The sequence below is a fragment of the Gossypium arboreum genome, chromosome 5 (genome assembly GCF_025698485.1).
Source record: "Gossypium arboreum isolate Shixiya-1 chromosome 5, ASM2569848v2, whole genome shotgun sequence".
Classification (NCBI taxonomy): Eukaryota; Viridiplantae; Streptophyta; class Magnoliopsida; order Malvales; family Malvaceae; genus Gossypium; species Gossypium arboreum.
The window spans coordinates 31968293-31976342 of record NC_069074.1 but is presented as its reverse complement, the minus strand read 5'-3'; the positions used below and the strand labels follow the sequence as shown (position 1 = coordinate 31976342).

At 37.7% G+C, this 8050-nt stretch overlaps 1 non-coding gene across 1 annotated transcript; it reads right to left on the bottom strand.

Moving 5' to 3' along the window:
• Positions 1 to 5550: 5550 nt before the first annotated feature.
• LOC128293379 (small nucleolar RNA R71) lies at positions 5551 to 5657 on the bottom strand. Its single transcript, XR_008283563.1, has one exon. It is a non-coding gene; the product is annotated as a small nucleolar RNA R71 (small nucleolar RNA).
• Positions 5658 to 8050: the final 2393 nt, after the last annotated feature.

The following is an 8050-nucleotide window of genomic DNA, read 5'->3' as shown; positions in this document are numbered from 1 at the left end:
TTAAATATATCATACAATTTAGAAAATAATAACAAGATTCATCTTAGGTTTCATTCCCCTTAGGTATTTAGGGGTTTTAGTTCATAACTAAATAAGAAAACATCTCAGAATAATAAAGAATACAAAACATAAAGAAAACTCAAAACTCCTGAAGGGGAAATTGAGGAGAGATCTTCAGTCTTGATGGTGAATCCGGCTTCTGAGATGGATTAATCGGCTTCCTTGGAGTAATTCCTTACTCCCTATTCTGTGTGCCCCTTTTCTTCCTCCTCTAGGGTGTATTTATAGGCTTTGGAATGCCTAAGAGCCCTCAAAATTAGCCTTTTTTGAATTAGACTCAACTTGGGCTTGGCAGGGACATGCCCGTGTGACACGCCCATGTGTGATTACTTCAGGCCGTGCTCGAGCCTGCCAAATTGACATGGCCGTGTAGCCTGCTCGTGTGAAGAGGTCCAGGCCGTGTTGATTTCGTACTTTGGCCCATTTTCTCTGTTTTTGGCCCGTTTCTTTTTCCTTTCACTCTCCTATGCTCTCCTAAGTATAAAACATGAAATTAAAGCATTAGGAGCATTGAATTCACCAATTCTAAAGGGAAATCATCCATAAAATACATTAAACATGGGGTAAAAATATGTATAAATTACGGTTTATCAACATCGTTCAAACATGGATCATTTTGAAAGCAAAAAAAAATTAAGAGACCAAATAAAAAGGTTGAGAAGGACTGAATTGAAACCAGGTGCAAAAGTAGATGGACCTGAAGAATAAATATCCCCTCCTAGTGAAAACGTCCATATCTTCTAGGTTCCTGGATCGGATCTCGGGCCAGCTCCAAAATGAAGTTATTTTGTGGCCTTTTAGAAACCTTGAAACGGCATCGTTTAGCGCCGGTTATATAAGTAAAAATTTTAGCCAAAAAATTCGTTTTAAAGCCCATTTAAAAAAAAAATTCTCCTCTCTTATATTCTCTCTAGCCCCTCCCATGTCTGGCCTAGGTTTGGCCGAACTCCGGTCGCTGGGCCACCGCCCATCCGTCGCTGTGCACGATGGCCGGAGTTCAAAAAAAATGGCCTTTTTAGCCTTTTGACTCCCTAAAATCCAATCTGGGGTCAGTTTCTTTAAAAGATGGCCCAAAAGTCACCAAAAAAAAAAAAGAAAACTCTTCAATTTTTAGAGTTCTAAAAAACTTTTCTATATAAAAAAGAGGTCACCGTTCCTCGGTGGTGACGACCTCGGTTGCTAGCGGAGTTGGAGGATCAACCACCAGGTAAGACTCATCTCCGTTCTCCTCTTTGTTTTAAAATATATATATCTAAATGATAGTTTCAAAAGAACAAAGAAAAAAATAAAATAAAATAAAATAAACCTAACTAATAAGTAAATGGACCACATTTGAAATTTCAGTTCTGTGTTTCGAATTTGATTTGCTTATGTGTGCGTGTAAAAATACAAAAATGTTTGTGGCTTTTTATAGCCGAATAAATACAACCATTTTCTTTTTTGTTTTTCGTTCTTTTGTGCTACTATTTTCTATTGTTGTTGTTTTGTGTCTGTGCAGGTAAAGGCCATAAGCCAACTGGGAGTATGGCAGTTGACGTGGAGAGGCTGCGGCGGCGCACCTAGCTAGGGTTTCCCATTTCTGCTGTTATGCTGAAAGTAGTTTAGGTTCTGGGCCATTGGGCCTTTTAGGGTTAATTTTGTTTTGGGCCATATTAGGCCATTAGAAATTTGGGCTGTAATTTTAGACTATTTTAATTATTATTGGTTTCTGTATAGGCCCGGGCAAATTAGGTCGGTTACAACTGCCCCTCTTTGCTCGTTGTCATGTAACAATAATAGAGCAAAGACCTTTAAAAAGGACCAGTTTTTCCCGATCTCCGAATCTCGACTTCTTTGGTGCTCCTCTTCTTCCAGGTAACCTCGTTCCAACCCATTGCAACTTTAGGGGTATAGGAATTATTGCTTCATTCTGCTCCACTGCATCTTTAGAGGGATTAGACTTGTAGCTTTGATCTGCTCCACTGCAACTTTAGGGAGATGAGACTCGTTTTCTTCAATCTACTCCACTGCAACTTCAGGAAGACCAGATTTGTAATTTGTAATCTTAATTTGTTCCACTGCAACTTTAAGGAAATGAGATTTGTAACTTTTAATCTAGTCTATTGCAACTTCAGAGAGATAAGGCCTGCCATAATAACTTCAATCCGTCCCATTGCAACTTCAGGGGTACGAGATTTGTGGCTTCAATCTACTTTACCGCAACTTCAGGGAGATAAGATTCGCCATGATAATTTTAATCCGTTCCACTGCAATTTCAAGGGTATGATATTTTTAATTTGTAGCTTAAATCTATTCCGCTGTAACTTCAGGGAAATAACATCTGCTAACTTCAACCTGCTTCATTGCAACTTCAGGAAGATAAGATTCGCCATGGTAGATTTGATCCAACCTACTGCAACTTCAGAGGTATAGGATTTATGGTTTCTTTGATCTGTTACACCACTTTTTGGGGAACATGACCTGTAGAATCTATTTCATGGGCCTATTTATGCGAAGCTATTAGGATGTCATGATCAGAATGAATCAAATGGTCCTATTTGGATGTGTACGAATGACATTTGCATGAATGCAGAATGTCATTTTTTTAAGAATGATCCCTTTTTAATACTTAGGTTGTCATTGCTCATTGTTCATCAAGGTTCTATCACTGATGTGTTACTGTACCTTCTTGTTTAGCAGGTATCTTTGACAGAAGATCAGAAGAAATAGTCATAATTTGGACTATTCTTTCTCAAATGCTTCCAACTCTTGAATTTGGTTAGTTATAACTAGTGGTCCTGTTTCAGGTCCCTGTACTATTTAGAAACTCTTCAGAGCAGTATGCAAATCTTCTTTTATGTGAATATTATAAGTCCAATAATCGTTGTTTCAATGAAAAATGCTTGAAAAAAATTATCACAATGGACAAAGTGGAATTTTATTGAGAGTAATGCTCTAAATGGATAAATTAATCAAGATAGCAAATTTTTCTAAAGTTCAAAATGAATAAGATGAAAATAGGTGCCCTAGATATCACAGCATGAGCTTCTCTATTCAAACTTCTTAAAGACCATTTCAAGCTAGATATGTGTTTAGGAGATCTAAAGTATTTTTTCGATGCCCCAAGATGTAACGTTCCTCCTTCTTGTTAATTCCAAGAGGAAAAGACTACCACATGCCCCATCTTTAATCAAAATTTGAGCTACCCTTTTTTTGGTTTTCAACTCAAAACCCCTTTAGTCTCAAGGTGCCCTTTGCGGGTTTTTGCCATGGCTCTTCTTTTTTTTCCTTTTTTTTAGAAGGTCTCAAAGCGCCCTTTGCAGGTTTTTGCATTGGCCTCTCCCTTTTTTTAGGTGAAGCACTTCTTGACTGAATCCGAATTTATAGGATAAGGAAAAATTTTACTATCCATCTCGGTTAAAATCAGTCCTCCTCTGAAAAAGGCCTTTGATAAACCGTAAATTTTACGTATTTTTACCCCATGCCTGGCATACATATGAATGATTTTTTCCTTGGTTTTAGTGAATTTGATGCTCCTAATCCTTTAATTTCATGTTTTTATACTCAGGAGAGCTTAGGATAACAAAAAGAGTGAGAAAAGGGCCAAAACGAAAAAATTAGGCTTAAAACAGTGTTACACATGGCCTAGGCACTTCCACACGGGTAAACCACACGCCCATGTGAGGAACACGAGTAGTCCACACGCCCATGTGTCATGGTCGTGTCTACATTAATCCAAGTCAGAATTACACACGGTTTGAGCACTTGCACACGGGCGTGGCACACGGCCGTGTCCCTGTCGAGCCCAAGTCTAGTTCTACTCAAAAAATGCCACTTTTGAGGGTTTGAAAGCATTCTAAAGCCTATATAAACACCCTAGAAGAGGATTAGAGGGGACATACAGAGTTGGAGGTAGAAAATATTGGAGAATAGCCATTGGAATCACCTCGGAGCCAGGATCTACATCAAGACTGAAGATTTCCATCCAATTTCCTAGAAGTTCTTTGGGTTTCTTTATGATTTGTTGTTTTCCAAACTTTGAGATGTTTTCTATTAATATTATGAACTAAACTCCATAAATACCTAAGGGAGATGAAACCTAAGACAAATCTTATTACTCTTTGATTTATATGATAAATAGTTGTTTTTATTCTTAATTGTGAGTTTTAACCCTTACTTTAATATTCCAGGATATTAATTCAGGTTCTTGATATGCTTATTCAGTGGAGCAAAAGTCCCTGTTTAAGAGTAGATCATTCATAATTAAGCAGAGTTGCATGTAATCCTAGAGATAGGACGACATAAATCTACCGGATTAGAGTCAAATCGAATAAGAGAATCCAAAGATCAAGTTAATGCGACATTAGAGGTTTTAATTAAAAAGAGATTTCAATTAATCAACCTAGAGTTAGTTGTTTTTAGTCTCGAAAGGGATAATAACATAAATCAGGGATTTCTACCGAATAAGTCAAGTGAATAAATCGTCTAAGTCAAAGGTAATAAGTGAAGTCTAGGTGGATTCTTTCTTGGGTATTGTCTTCTCCATTGGTTTTTTCTAAAGTATTTTCCAACTTTCATCTCTGTCGTAATCTTAGTTAAATTAGAAAATTAGTTTAGTTTAAAAACATCCTTTAATTCTTAGGCTAGATAATAAAAAGATAGTAATTACTAGTACTTTTAGTCCTCGTGGATATGATATTTCCGGTCTCACCAAACTATACTACTGTTCGATAGGTGCGCTTGCCTTAAGTCAAATTTTTAGTTAGTTTCACGACCATCAAGTTTTTGGCACCGTTGCCAGAGACTAAGATATTAGGAACGCTTAATTTTATTACTTTAGCCATTTTTTTATTTTTATTGCAATTTAATTTAATTTTTTCTTAAATTACTAAATTTTCTTTTATTTACTTCTAGCAGGTTTTTATAGTTATGACTAGAGGAAACCTGTCAGGACCTCTACTTTTTTATAGTGAGATTGAAAGCACAACTCACAGAAACCGAAGAGAGATAAGGCAAAGCCTACAATACATATTGGAAGGGCAAGAGGACGATATTCAAACCACAACTGAGGAGATGGCTGATAATCAAAATAATCCACTACCTCCTGTGGCTGTTGTGAACCTAGTAAATCAGGATCTTGCTCCTCGTACTATGTATGATTATGCTAAACCTACTTTAACAGGAGCTGAATCGAGTATAGTTAGACCTGCTATTGCTGAAAATAATTTTGAATTGAAACCTAACATGATTCAAATGATACAATAGTTTGTTCAGTTTGATGGTTTGTAGGACGAGGATCCAAACACTCATTTACCAAATTTTCTAGAATTCTACGACACTTTTAAGATCAATGGCGTTTCTGACGATGCCATTCGCCTTCGATTGTTCCCATTCTCGTTGAGAAACAAAGCTAAATAGTGGTTGAACTCATTACCACGAGGGTCAATCACAACTTGGGAACAAATGACCAAAAACGTTTTACTAAAATATTTTCCGCCAGCTAAAATGGCTAAATTAAGGAATGATATCTCTTCTTTTGTGCAGATGGATTTAGACACTCTTTATGATACATGGGAGAGGTACAAGGACTTATTGAGAAGGTGCCCTCATTATGGGTTACCTCTATGGCAGCAAGTTCAGACGTTTTACAACAGTGTAAACCCCTCTACAAGGCAACTTATCGATGCAGCCACCGGTGGAACGTTAAACAACAAAACACCTGAAGAGGCTTATGAATTTATTGAAGAAATGCCACTGAATAACTATCAGTGGCAATACATGAGAACGAATCCGATGAAAGCTACTAGTGTTTTCAACCTCGACGTGGTTACTATGCTAGTTAACCAGGTAGAACTTTTAAATAAGAAGATTGATGGCTTGTATGGTTCTACTCAGGTACATCTAGTGTTGAGGTGTGATTCAAGTGCAAGAGCAGTACACACAGATTCTCCAACCTTCAACCCTAGTACCGAGGAGGAACAAGTCCAATATATGGGTAATACTAATTCTAGACCACAAAATAGTAACACTTATAATGCAGGTTGGAGGAACCATCCCAAATTCCCATGGGGTGGTTAAGGAAATCAAAGGCCATAACATCCCCCAGGTTTTCAACAACCATATTACCAGCAAGAAAAGAAGCTGAACCTTGAAGAAATGCTAAAAAAATTCATCTCGGTGCCAGAAACTCATTTTTAGAATACAGAAATAGCGCTTAAAAATCAGTAAGTGCCTATTCAAGGGCTCGAAACTCAGATAGGACAGCTTGCTAAGTTGATTTCTAAACGACCACAAGGTAGTTTGCCGAGTAATACTAAAACTAACCCAAGGGAACAACTTAATGCAATTACTGTTCGAGATGAAGAAGGGTTAGTTGAGCTTGAACTAGAACCGAGGCAAAGAATTGTGGCAAGTAAAGGTAAGGATGAGGTGGACCACAGTGAGCAAAAACCGATAAGTAGAGAATATAAACCTCGTGTGCTATACCCTAAGGCGACAAGAAAAGACCACATGGATGAAAAATTTGGTAAATTCCTTAAATTATTAAAGAAATTACATATTAACTTGCCATTTATTGAAGCCTTTTCACAGATGCCAAACGCAGCTAAATTTTGAAAGGAGCTCTTAGCAAATAAGCGAAAGTTGGATGAGGCGTCGCATGTGGAATTGAACGCAGTTTGTTTAGCTATTCTACAGAATAAGCTACCCAACAAGTTGAAAGATCCAGGGAGTTTTATGATTCATTGTTTAATTGGTAGTTTAAATGTTAAAAATGCTTTCGCTAATCTAGGGGCAAGTATTAATGACATTCCCTATAAAATGTTTAAATAACTCGGTCTTGGGAAACCCAAACAAACTAGGATGAGCATTCAATTAGTAGATAAAACAATTAGATTTCCTAGAGGTATTATTGAAGACGTGCCAGTCAAAATTGATAAATTTATATTCCCAGTTGACTTTGTTGTCTTAGACATGGATGAGGATAGTGACGTACTTTTAATTTTAGGAAGACCCTTTTTAGCAACTACTAGGACTATCATTGATGTTGGCATAGGTGAATTGATACTTCGTGTAGGGGATGACACGATTACTCTCCAAGCTCGTGATTCTGCAAAAATATCTAGCAATCAAGATGATTCAGTTAACTTAAATAATGTTACAACTCAAACTTCTTTGCAGGAGTCCCCTAGGAAGAACATGATGGAGGCATCATTCTAATCCATGCCACAAAAAAGGAGTGACTCATGAAGAACGAAGGCTTCAAATCAATGAACTAGATGAATGGTGAACACATGTCAAGGAGAAACCAAAAGCACAAGATGAAACAAATCGACACCATGATAAGCACAGGGATGAAACAAAGCAATTTAACATAGGGGATAAAGTATTGTTCGATGAAAAGGACCCTCATATTGCTGCTTCAAAGTTTAATACGAACGGATTGACTCCTTTCACGGTACTGAATGTTTTCCCATACGGTACAGTCGAGGTAAATCATTCTCAATTCGGCACTTTTAAGGTAAATATTACTCGACTTAAACTTTATGTGGATAATAAAATTACTAGTGAGAAAAAGGAGTCTCGACTCCGTGATCTGCCGTAATCATGCGAATGAAAGGTAAGTCGAGCTTAGACTCTAAATAAGCACTTCTTGGGAGACAACCCGAGCACTAACACCACTAACTAGTTTATTTTAGCTATTTTTAATGTTTTTGTGCAGGTACAGTTGCCCACAGGGCGTGGACACACAGGCGTGTCCTTGGCTATGTAGAAACAAGGCTAAAAATTCCCCAAATATCGAGCCACACGGTCATAAATTCAATCCACACGGCCTGGGTACACGAGCGTGTCCAAGGCTGTGTGAAAACTGGAGCTTAAATTTCAAATTTTAATTAAGTCAGGGAGCTACACGGGCAAGGCACACGGCCGTGTGTTCAGACACATGGGCATATGAAGTACAACAAGGGCGTGGGAGAAGCGAAGTACCTACCACATGGGCGTGTGACGCGAC